At 47.7% G+C, this 12,994-nt stretch overlaps 1 pseudogene across 1 annotated transcript; it reads left to right on the plus strand.

The window, feature by feature from the left end:
• Window positions 1-267: 267 nt before the first annotated feature.
• On the plus strand, window positions 268-11,592 carry LOC115536056 (lysosomal-associated transmembrane protein 4B-like; annotated as a pseudogene). The gene is made up of 8 exons (XR_003974599.1): window positions 268-734; window positions 1,625-1,742; window positions 4,161-4,223; window positions 4,577-4,717; window positions 5,105-5,202; window positions 5,471-5,489; window positions 7,419-7,514; window positions 10,026-11,592. The product of XR_003974599.1 is annotated as a lysosomal-associated transmembrane protein 4B-like (transcript).
• Window positions 11,593-12,994: the final 1,402 nt, after the last annotated feature.

Consider the following 12,994-nt stretch of genomic DNA (forward strand, 5'->3'; position numbering starts at 1 on the left):
TGAGGAGATAATTATAGTAGCCTACTACTCGGCTGAGATTTGTTTTAATGTCCCAACTAGCGATAATAAAACATTGATTGGCGACTGAAGACACGTGGTACGTTTACATGTTTATAAGTAGCCTAGATGCTTTTTTGAACAGTTTACTTTAATAAAAACTGCAGGTAATACGAAAATTAAACTTATCAAGTCATGATATTTCTGACCAGGTTTAAATTAAAGTTGCATAGGAGGAACATACACCGAAGCAACATCTTGTGAACGAACCTGCCCCGGCGATCCACATTTATTTACTTGAAAGATTGAGATAAAAACGTATTAAAAACTTCAAATATATCTAAACTCATGAAAAAATAAAGCCAACCGATTATTTTCTCCCCCAGTGCGTGCCCGAGCCTATTCGTGGTCACGTTGTCCCGCGTCTGGCGGGCTTGTAGATGAGCGGAGGAGCGCAAAACAAGCGCAGCGGCGGAATCCGGCACACACCGAACGTGGCCGCGATCGTGACCACAGCGACGACGAAGCCTTCCCTTCCGAGCGGAACATTCCCGTTTCTCAGAGACGTGAGCCTCGACGCGGCGGTCAGGTGCAGCCTTCATGATATAGCTCCACGCTCAGAGCTCGAGCTACCGATATAAATCATGATTTCCCCGTGGGACCGTTGGTATTCGACCAGCTGCTGCCTCTGCTCGCCATGTACGGACGGGCACTATTATTTTGGAATATGGTATATGGTAAGCAACATTAATGTACTTATGTATATAGCCTATCGTTGTGAGTGAAGAAGCCTAAATGTGTCAAGGAATAAACCTATGTTGGCCTACTTTAATATCGTTATTAATTTGGTCTTGAATTAGCCTTGTCATCACTTGTTGTTTTAAACCCGGTTCTCATTTGGCCATTTTGAGAGGTCTCCTCTTTGGAGTCATAAACACACATTCACATACACACATACACACATGCACGCATGCACACCCACGCACACACACACACACACACACACACACACACACACACACACACACACACACACACACACACACACACACACCACACACACACACACACACACACACACACACACACGCACACACACCCTTTATAATATTACAAATGTGTTACAATGTGCGCCTGCTTCAAGATATTTTGGCCATTCAACAGTCTATAAAACTAAAAGTCTGCGTTTGCAGTCGTTGTTGAAACCTCAAAAGGAAAGCCCATGCTAAATGTGGACTTGGCTGCAGTTTCTTTTGTCGCCTCGTAACTCCTCGGAGACTTAGATCAGACTATATATCGTGAGTAAAGCCGGTTAAATCTCTGACCTTTAGGAAAGCATCCATGTACTTTCACTATTGCCCAATTAACAAGTAGAGGGAGGTCAACCAATGGGGTCACAACAACAGTGACTACAACAGAAACAGACCGTTTCTTTAACAAACATAAGTAACATCTACCCCTCAGCATGTACAATAATTCATTCTTTATTCAATATCTATCTTATCTATCTCTCTATCTCTCTATCTCTCTATCTATCTATCTGTCATATCAACTACAGCAGACTGTAATATCCCTCTCATAAGCCCTAACATGTGGTTTTCTTCCCCTGTGTATCGTGCCTCTGCAGCTCATCAACGCGGTGGTCTTGCTCATCCTGCTGTCTGCGCTGAACGACCCCGTCCAGTACCGCTACCACCTCACCAGCTCGGAGCTGGGCACCGACATCGACGTCATGGACGATGCCAGTGAGTGGCGGTAATCCCCCCCTCGGTAGAGGTAGATTAGGATTTAGATGGAATTGGATCCGGTTTTATCGGATGTCCTCCACGAGGTTCACGGTGGTGTTGATAAAAAATGGAATTAGGAACATGTATTTGTGTGTGTGTTTACGTGCATGTTTGCGATTCCTTGAGTGTGTGTGAGATTGGTGTGGTTATGTGCATGTTTTGGATTCTGTGTGTGGTTGCATTGCATGCATGTTTGGGGATTCTGTGCGTGCGTGTGTGTGTGAGAGAGATTGTGTGTTTGTGTGTGTGTGTGTGTTTGTGTCTGTGTGTGTGTGTGTGTGTGTGTGTGTGTGTGTGTGTGTGTGTGTGTGTCTGTGTGTGTGTGTGTGTGTCTGTGTGGTGTGTGTGTGTGTGTGTGTGTGTGTGTGTGTGTGTGTGTGTGTGTGTGTGTGTGTGTGTGTGTGTGTACACACGTGCCTGAACCCATGGGTTCTGCTGGCGGTGCGCTGGCCACTGTGATTAAAGACGATAGTCTGCTCTAATTCTCAGGCCGATGAGATGGCGTCCGTGCTCCTTGGCGTTGGCAGAGTTTAGCGTCGGGGCTAACGCTGCGACGGCTAAAAGCCTGTCAGGACAGATGAGATTTGAAGGATAGAGTGTGTCTCTTGTGCGTTCGCCAGGCATCGCCCAGTGTGTGTGTGTGTGTGTGTGTGTGTGTGTGTGTGTGTGTGTGTGTGTGCGTGTGCGTGTGCGTGTGAGTGTCAGTGTCAGTCTCCGAGGGAGAAAGAGGGAGAGGGAGAGAGAGAGAGAGAGAGAGAGAGAGAGAGAGAGAGAGAGAGAGAAGAGAGAGAGAGAGAAGGAGACAGAGAGGGAGAGAGAGAGAGAGAGAGAGAGGTCAACGACATGCATTACAGAGTAATGCATGTCGTCTTTTAGGGAGCTCAGGGTGGTTGTCGTGTGCCCATGCAGAGTCTCTGCCACCAGGCGTTCCCCCAGTCATGCCATGTGGCCCCTCATGGGAAAACCGACCCGGAACGGGACGGAAATTCCTCGTTCCCATGGGAGCTGCTGTCTCGACTCCCAGACGTTCCCATGAATATCCATGCAGCCACTTTATGGTTATTGGAAAATAAAGATTTGGCATATCGCAGCTCAGAAATGTATAGAATCTTGGTGGAAGGAAATCGGTGCAATCAATATGTGCCCCTACATAAACAAAACCCTTCAAAAGATGATAGCGTCACGTGAGAATTGATAACGATATTTATAACGCTAAGTATGTTTTCCCTCCGTTCAGGATCAACGGACTGAATAGAAGCATGACTAAATTAAACATTTTAAGGAAAATCCCAGGAGAAACACGAAAGCGTATTTCAGTCTAGATCCTATTCCAACTACGACCTCGCCCCCCCCCCCATTCTAGGGGTTAATGAGTTCATGAGTGTGTGAGTGGCGTGCACGGTGCAAGGCGAGGGCCCTAGTATGAGTGTCTTCCTGTACCGTGTCTTAAGGGAGTGTCAGTACCGTAGCGGGCCCTCACCCAACGGTGGTGGTGCATGGAGCCCCCGTTGCAGTGTGTTAGCGTGTTGGCGTGTTGGCGTGTTAGCGTGTTGGCGTGCGGGTGCGTGTGGACTGCGTTACATAAGTCCTCGTCGTGGGGGGGGGGGCTCAGGTTCTCCAGGTCACGCTTGGGTCATGTTGGGTTGAATCTCTGCAACTGTCACTGACATGTAGTACTATAAGGAGGGTCATTTTTCTTCAAGTGAATACCTCAATATCAGTAACGTGATGGTGTTTATTATTGGCTGTACATTGCACAAAAGTATATATTTTTAATGTATTTTATATCTATATTTTCATTATGATCTAGGATTACAATATGATGCGTAGAAAGCAGCTGAATTTTTTGTTGAATTTGAACAGCCTCAATAATGAATCTATGTAGAATCACCTGGGGTTTCTGATCAGTTGATATATTAAAAGCGAACTACTACTAGAGAGTGAGCAGCACGCGTAGTTTAAACAGACTGAGTGTGACACAGGACAGCGGAGGGCTCGCTGTAGTGGTGAAACCGACACACTCGGAAGCCCCCCAAAGCCATGACCCTAATGCGTTCAAGGGTCCGTTTTTTTACGGCATGTTAAACTTAGCCGTGCTTGCGTAACAATAACCCTTTTTCACTGTCAGTGAATCATCCCCGATGCGCCAAAGACAGATTTGAGAGCTATTTATAGTCTAATAAATGACTCGGGCTGCCATGTATGTCAATGTCAACCCCTCAAAACACGTTTGGCTCCCGCCTCAGAGGGTGCAAGGCAGCAACTGCTGTCCACACACATTAGCAGGGCTGTAGTGTTGTCAAACGGTATGGCTTCTGCACACTGAATGATGTTCTCTAAGTGGTCGTCTAATCATGCTTCTTTTGTTATTTACAGACATCTGCATAGCAACGCCATCTCCTGCTCATGATTCTAATATGTGGCATGGCCACATATGGGGTTACAAGGTAATTAACCCAACCGACAGAACACAAAGACCGACTCCAGATCACTGAATACAGCCTGGTAAACCGTTTAATCATTTCCCCTTCATTCATCTCTCCGTCCTATGTCTCTCTCTCTCTCTCTCTCTCTCTCTCTCTCTCTCTCTCTCTCTCTCTCTCTCTCTCTTTCTTTCTCTCTGCTCTCTCTCTCTCTCTCTCTCTCTCTCTCTCCTCTCTCTCTCTCTCTCTTCTCTCTCTCTTTCTCTCTCTCTCTCTCTCTCTCCTCCTCTCTCTCTCTCTCCTCTCTCTCTCTCTCTCTCTCTCTCTCTCTCTCTCTCTCTCTCTCTCTCTCTCTCTCTCTCCCTATAGCAACATGCGGCGTGGATCATACCATCTTCTGCTACCAAATCTTTGACTTTGCCCTCAACACCTTGGTGGCCCGTCAGTGTGGTCGTCTATCCCAACACGGTGCAGGACTACCTCAGCAGCTGGTGAGAACACACAAACACGGTGCACGCGCCACACACACAGACACAGACACACTCACATGCAAATGCACACCCACACACACACACAACACAGAGGACACACTCACATGCACACACGCATGCCCGCACACACACCTTCAAACTTTGGCCATCGCCTTTGAATTTGTGGTGTAATGGAGATTAAAAACATTGTGTAATCTAGCATAACAATGAAGACAAAGTGGCAGTAATAGTACTTTCCACCTCATTTGTATATGTACATATCCTTTCACAGGTCACAACGATTTGCTTTGTATTCCGCTCAATAACGAGCAGAGAGCCACCAGCTCTTTCTTACGAGCTGTCTTTGTGTGTCGTCGTTCTTTCCTGGATTGACCTGACTCTGAACTGAACTGTCTGCCTCTCCTAGCCGGGAACGTTCCCGTACAAAGAGGACATCATGTCCACCAACAACGCGTGCCTGGTCTTCGCTGTGCTGCTCTTTGTGGGCTGTATCCTCTCCTTAAGGTACATCTCCATCTCCTTAAAACTTCTCCTTTGCAAGGACTAACCCAAAGTTATACTTGAGAAGTCTCGTTTAACATATCGGGTATCGGTGCGATTCCAATCTGCGCGGTCCAATACTAAATGTCATTTTCAACCCACTTCCCGTCTCCATTCTCTGTCCCTACATCCATTACAGTTTAACATTTGCTTTTGTTATGGATGGCACCAGTGGGCCCAGGCCCTCATATAGATATGCACGGTCACACACCCTGTGAGGTCTCTGTCTCAGGGAGAAGCATCACACCACAGTAGTCAGTGCAGTGGAGCATCCCTCCCGTTCCTGCCCCGGTTCGGTTCTCATGGGAACTGAACACCATGTGTTTCGGGGTCCGCAGAGTCAGCCGTGGTGAACACCCCAAGCCCCAGGCTTTTATTAGAAGGCCGGGATGCCAGGGCCTCAGCGGTGAGCCTGGGGGGAAACGGGACAGAGGTGCGTTAACGCACGGAGGTGCGTTAAGAAGCAACAGAGCGTAGCCCCCAACTGGGACACCCCGTAGGGGCTAGGCTATGTGCTTCTTTAACGCACGGAGGTGCGTGGCCCTGGATAACACCTCAGCCCCCGAGAGGAGGAGAGAGAGAGACGGGAAGTGGCAGTCCTGGGTGCAATTTTATCGTGTGTGGAGGAGGGGGGTTGACCTGTGGCACTCGTCGTAGCCTTAGCGACGGTGTGATTATTTTGACGGCACAGGACAGATTTCAATTGTTGTGATTTCAGTGAGTAACCGTCGTGTGATCCGATGGTTACCGTTTCCACAGCGTACACACGTGCTGAAGTTTAAACGTGTGTACTGGACAAACCACAACTGTCTACGTGAGGCTACAACTGAGGCTACAAATGAGGCTGCAACTCTGCTCAAAGGGGCTTCTGCAGATGGAACTAGAACAGGTCTACAGGGAGGCCACTAGCGCAGAGAGTACCGCATGAACCCTCCCATTTGAGGCTGAGGATGAGGAGGACGCTGCTGGACCGAGTGGTTGCTATTGGTTACTGGAACGAACGTCTCGGGAGCGGCTTTTGTGCCGCAGAAGGAGAACGTTATTTAAGGGAGTTTCCATCAGAGCACAGCGAGTCGTCATCCGCTCAGGGGATCGCTGCATGCTGAGGTCTTCCAGTCTGAACGAGGCTGACCTGGAATCAGCCCCACGGCGACACGGGGGAGGCAGAGAGAGAGAGAGAGAGAGAGAAGAGAGAGAGAGAGAGGAGAGAGAGATAGAAGAGGAGATGAGAGAGGAGAGAGGAGGAGAGAGTCGAAGAGGAGATGGAGAGAGAGAGAGAGAGAGAGAGAGAGAGAGAGAGAGAGAGAGAGAGAGAGAGAGAGAGAGAGAGAGAGAGAGAGAGAGAGATGTGATAAGAGAGAGAGAGGAAGAGAGAAGAGATAAAGAGAGAGAGAAAGAGAGAAGTGATAAAGAGAGAGAGAAAGAGAGAAGTGATAAGAGAGAGAGAGATGTGATAAAGAGAGAGAGATGTGATAAATAGAGAGAGAGTGTCATGGGATGAAAGTTAGAGTTGTAACAAATGGGGGGTTCTTGGAGGAAGTACAGCAAGTGAGAGATGAAATGAGAGAAAGAGGGATAAGAACAGCTGAGATGGCTCTTTCTAACATTAGCGGGGTGCTTCCTGAGCAGGTGCGTTAGTGCCCTAACCCAGCAGAAAATGTTTTTTTTCTAAGCACGGTTGTTTTTCTTCTTCTCTCTGTGATTGGACTGCACATAAGTACATTAGAGTTGGGACTATGCACTTACCTAAACTACACTACACAGCAAAAAAAAAGTATCATTGAGGTATTATCAATTAATTATAAATGAGTGATATTGATACATGTATAATTATGGTAACATAAATGAATAAATTAATTATGTGATGAATTTCCATCTGAACACACCGAAGTGTAGTTCTGATAAATGACCAGAGCCCAGTCTACAAGGTCCCCTTGGGGGGAGGCCGCGGCTTGGCTCGTGTCCCTGGCTGGAGTCCCACTCTCAGTCACGATTGTAGGGGGGGTTCACCTTAGACGGGCTCCTGTGAGGTTCCCCCTGGCTTCTCTCTCTCTCTCTCTCTCTCTCTCTCTCTCTCTCTCTCTCTCTCTCTCTCTCTCTCTCTCTCTCTCTCTCTCTCTCTCTCTCTCTCTCTCTCTCTCCTCTCTCTCTCTCTCTCTCTCTCTCTCTCTCTACCACAGGCCTATCTGATTGGTTGCGTCTGGAACTGCTACAGATACGTGAGTGGGCGGGGCACCACAGAGGTGCTGGTGTACGTCACCACCAACGACACCGCGGTGAGTCTACCCCCCCGTCTCCCCCCCCCCTATCCCCCTCCCCCCCCCCCCCCCCCCCCCCCCCCCCCCCCCCCCCCCCCCCACCCCCGTCCCTCGAATTAATTTGGCTCCTCTGCCGAGTGAATGCAATGAATGTCATCTGTAATGGAAGACGGTGAAAAACGATGACAAGCCTACACTCTGTGTCGGGTTGGAGATTGGAAACATCACAGTCCTTTTTAGTTTTATTTAATCGTACGGCCATAGTAAAACTATATAGTGGGTTTTTATGAGCCATTCAGGATTCAACACATTTAAGTTAGGTTAGGGCATTGTGGTTGCAAACAAGGGCTGTCGTGCATCATTTGAGTTGAGGCTTTAAAGTTGCCCTTATAACTAATAGACTGTTCGTAGTCCAGCCTTTGAGGCTCTCCAACACCGGACTAGGTGGGTCTGCGGTCCTCACCGGCCTATGGCCCAGTGGGGTGGCCCCGATGCTCCTAGCTCCCCTGCGGCATGGAGCTCCTCTGCAGGTGCTGAGGTCAGCCAGGCGCGGGCCCTCCACCGGAGAGGCCCCATAGAGAGCTAGAGCCTCCCCTCAGGGTTGACTCAAACCATCAGAAGAGCTGTGGGCCAGTCATGGTTTCCACCCATCTGTCTGTCTCTCCCTGGCTGTCTGTCCGTTCCGCAGTAATCCTCCACACTGGCGCGTGCAGCGCTCCTAATCGTGTCCCACACACACGCACACACACGCGCGCACAGGGCCGTGTCGGGGATGGATTAGGTCCTGCTTGTGTCCGTCTGTCACTCCCGCCCTGGCGTTGGTTGTCTCTCCGTCGACCGCAGTCACAGGGCTTGATCCGCGACGGGGTCGTCGGGTTCTCGCTCTCGGCCGAAAGAACAAACATTATGTGGCGGTCAGCGCTTTTTGAAAATATCGAATCATTGGCGACAGCGGTGTTGGATCGAGGGATGGAAATTGGAGGTCAACCTCTGATGGAAAATATGATGCACTAAAATTGAGTGTATCATATCGTCCATCAGCTAAACTATATGAGATTTAACACGGAGCCCCAACAAGAAAGGAAACTAAATGCCAAATGGCCACCAGCATGTACATAGTATCAATCCCATTTTAAAGCCAAAATCCGTATTCAAAATGCACTAAATCTTGTTGGGCTGCCAACTTAATTCGTACACAATAATGTAATATATGATTATGTATAGGTCGGCGTCTATAACATCAATGGTCTATAGTCCAGAGGTGGCCTGTGGTAAAACAAGCGCTCCCCTACTAACTGTTGGAAACAGCCGGGGTCTCTCTGCAGCTCTCGACGTCACCCGCCCTCCCTCAGGATCCTCACCCTCTTTATATAAACCCTATTAACATGCACAACAGGAGGGTCACAGTCTCCCAACTACTGCCCCTCTAACCTCCCCCCCCTCCCTCTCCCCCTCCCTCCCCTCCCCCCTCCCCTCCTCCCTGCCCTCTTGCGTGTTAGTTACATAACGGTCTGTATTTGTGTATCTGCTCCATTTCCAATCATCCTCCGCTGGCCTGGCCCGCCTGTTTTTACAGTCACAAGACCCCCCTGAAACACGTTTTCTCCCTCTCCGTCCCTGTCTGTCCGTCGTCTGTCTGTGTGTCGGTGTACGTGTGGGTTTCCGGTGTGGGGATTATGCACTGGTTTTGTAACAGCGTTTCCGTGGAGGTTCCTGGGGTTTAAAGATAGTTAAGGCTTTTGTCCTTTTATAAAGCTGGGGATTTTTACGATGTGCTTGGGGGTGGGGTGGGGGGGGGGGGGGAAATTAGGGGAAGACCTGCTTTGAAATAGGTTGGCTGAAGAGCATAGATAGAGCTAGATATTTTAACTTTGTATTCCTTCAAGGTCTTTAAGGCAATTTAGGACTTCGGCCCATCAAAGGAGACTGGCATCCATCCATTTGGATCCAGGTCATAATGTCATTAGGAGCTGGCAGGAGTTGAGCATCTTGCTCCGTGATGCCTCAAGGTGTAGACTGTGGATGTTGGGTATTGAATCGAGAACCTTTCGGTTTCTTTACATCGATATTGGTATGGTAACCATTAAGGAACTTAATCAATAATTGATAATGGACAAATGGATGATTCCATGGTTGAATTACCAAAAACAAAACTGTTTTGTTTTTGTTTCATGTGATAGATAATAACATTAATACTGCACTTATTTATGTTTCAGTAACTCAGTTAATAAACAGTTAACTAATGTATAATAATCAATTACTAATGGTGTTCATGTATACTTAAGATGTTAATGGTAGCTAAGGTATTCATGTATAAATAATTTAAAGGGTTAGGATAACCCTTACCCTAACCCCTATGCTATTGCTATATGATAATGCTTATTACCGCATTAACTAATGCGGTAATAAGTACTAATGAATGTACCATTATTGAAAAGAATTACAAATGCATCTGACCAACCCACCGATGACCTAGTGTGGGCTTCCTTCCACGTGCTAACCCTCTGCTGTCCTCCTTCTGGTCCTCAGGTCCTGCTACCCCCCTACGAGGAGGCCGTGGCCCTCCCCCCCAAGGAGCCCCCCCCCCCAGTACATGGAGCCCTGAGCCACCTTCCACCCTCCCTCCCTCCCTCCCTCCCCCCCCTCCTCGCTGGGCCGTCCCGTTCCCCAATCCCGTGTGAAAGTCCCGCACTGACGTCAGCGTTTCCATCATGTCCGTCATCACTCTCTAACCCCCCCCCCCCCCCCCACCCCCCACCCAACCACTTAAACTAAAGCAGGGAGGATACATTTACAGGATGATGATGATGAAGAGCAGTCCTCCCTCCTCTCCCTCCCTCTCTCCTCCCCCCTCGTTGGTGACTTTGCCATGTCCTCCTAACCCATTACTTCCTGGCAGCTGTTGTTGCCCCTGGCAGCGAGGCCGGTGTACGCGGTCCTCCTAAAACAACCCCCCTGTACCCCCCCCCCCCCCACGTCCCCCCCATCTCCCGCCCTCTTCTTCTCCCCCTCCAATTAATTAAATTAGCACTTTTTCCTCTGGATTGAAAGGCGCCCTAGCCTAGCCTCCTGCTGTCATCCTCTCGATGCTGTGAATTTTCCCCGTTGAGGTCTCGTCCGTTAGGTGAAACTATGATGGGGGGGGGGGAGACGAGGAGGAGCGAGGGGACGTCCAAATATCGTGCTTTTTAAAAGAGCACTTTCTCGTTCTTTGGTTTTTTCCGTTTTTTTTTTAATCTACGGTTGATTCCCTCTCTGAATGTAGTGTCCGGAGTATTTTGTAATGAATTTTTTGTATGACAGAAATGTGACGACAGGGTTGATTACGAAGTTTCCCTCTTATAACACTCAACACTCTCCACCACTTTGGAAAGCATGAGGTTCGTTCCTCAGAAAGAGATCTTCACACAGGAGTCCTCGACCAATAAACTACGGCCGTTCTTCCTTTTTTGTATCCATTTTAAACCACGCGTCTGTAAAACTTGTTCATTGCCAACGGAAAAGCGGGTTTACCTTTTCACTTTACTCACCCTTCATTCTGTTCCCGCAAACCCGACAGACGTCTTTACGATCGGTCAGGTTACTAGTCATACATTTTACCAGACTCACAGATACTACACTTCTATGGAGTTCCCGATGCATATGCATACACATTAACAGAGAAACTGGTTTTAAAAATATCTATTCTTTCTGAAGAGTGACCAGAATCAACTGTATTTCATTACGTTGGACAGTGATCACTAGGCCAGTACAAACTGGTATCTTAAATTGGCTGCACTAGGGGCATTTTCCTACGAAGACGTGAACTTACCGTTGTGTGTGTGGCGGACTGTGTGTTTGTGTTAGCTTTGTAACTTTCTGATCGTGTCGTAGTTGTGGCTCCTCTGTATCTACCGTTTATTTTTTATTTGCACACGCAGAAATTTTCCCCTGCTGGTGAACTGCTAAATTTAGCCTAGATGGAAATTAGCTATTACGTCAGAGCACAGTTTAGCACAATATGAAGACACATGCTAGACCTCCTTCACCTGGGAGCTGTTTTTAGCTGTATAAATAGTACTGGAAATAACCATGGGATAAAACACGATTAAATATGCGTATCTCTTCTTTTACATATTTCTTTTGCTCTCGAAATATAATATATTCTAGTAGGTCTAATTTGTAAAAGTAAAGGATCTATGCAAGAGCCAAACATGCAAATGATCATGACAATACATGTAAATCGGTGTGTATCTTCGTAGTGAAAGCGGAACTAGTAGATCGATGTCATACAGGATTCGTTTTACCCCCACTTTGTCTCCTTTGTAAGTTATGAGCTCAAAACAAAAACACAACTCGTATGGATAAAACTGTAGACAAAACTTGCCACTTTTAAGGAGAAATCTGAGACCATTCAACGCAATGTGACGTGGTTATTGCTGTAGGTTGTCTTTTGTTTCCTTCGTGCCCCGTTACACTCGTGGTGTTTACCTGCTTCTAGGGACACCGTTGGGGTCACTCAGAGTGTCGGTTTGGCTCTCGGTGGTCGGTTTGGGTCGGTTGGTCGGTTGGTCGGTGGTCGGTTGGTCGGTTGGTCGGTTGTGGTTGAAGCTTTCAGCACTATGAAAAGAAACACGCGGCCCCTCGTTACACATGTAATGTGTTCGTTTCCGATGTGATTGGAGGTGAACTTCAGCCAGGTCTCGAGTTCAACATGTATGTTGTCAACGTGTGTGTGGTGGAGGGGATCGGATCAATGCCGCGTTTCTTTAGAATCTCTTGGGACTGTGCCACCATTTTGACTGTCCATTCATTATCGACTGTCACTCGTCTTCCTCAAATCTTTACTATTAAAACATTTAACTCACCTTTGTGTGCTTCATTATTTATTGATATGTTTTTTTTACACTTTAATTTGTGGGTATCTTAATACAAAGTAATATGCATGTATTGACTGGTTCTGGCAATTGTATACAGGATGTGAAACACGTTTTTACAAATTTTGTAAGAAATTATTTATTCACATATAAACCTACATATTGTTCAATTCTCAAATCAAAACAATCTCACCATACCTGCGTCATATTTCTAACAGAGCGACACTAAAAAGAAATTAGTGTAAAAGCAGCACTGGCTGGGGGCATTTCATAGTCTAGTTTCAACACCCGATGATTGAAAGTGAGGGCCAACCGGAACGCATGTGCCTGGCGAAGACCTAACCCCGTCCTGCTGGACGACCAGGAGGACGGATCAGGCACGACTCTAATCGCTTCGAGCCGAGGTGCCGCATTACCTTGGCAGCAGCCGCCGCACCCAGACTAGTCACCTACTTTCTATCACGGGGAAGGGAGACAATTAGGTCACACGTTTCCCTCTCCCTCTCTCTCTCTGTCCCTGCTGGGCTGTGATGAATGAGGTTTGGTTGTAAGAGGACACTGCTTTAGACGCCTGCGAACCAAGGGAAACAAAATCTCCTAATTAAGACTGTTATTTATTGTCTACTGTGATGGATGGTGGGA

Source organism: Gadus morhua, chromosome 22 (assembly GCF_902167405.1).
Source record: "Gadus morhua chromosome 22, gadMor3.0, whole genome shotgun sequence".
NCBI classification, from domain to species: domain Eukaryota; kingdom Metazoa; phylum Chordata; class Actinopteri; order Gadiformes; family Gadidae; genus Gadus; species Gadus morhua.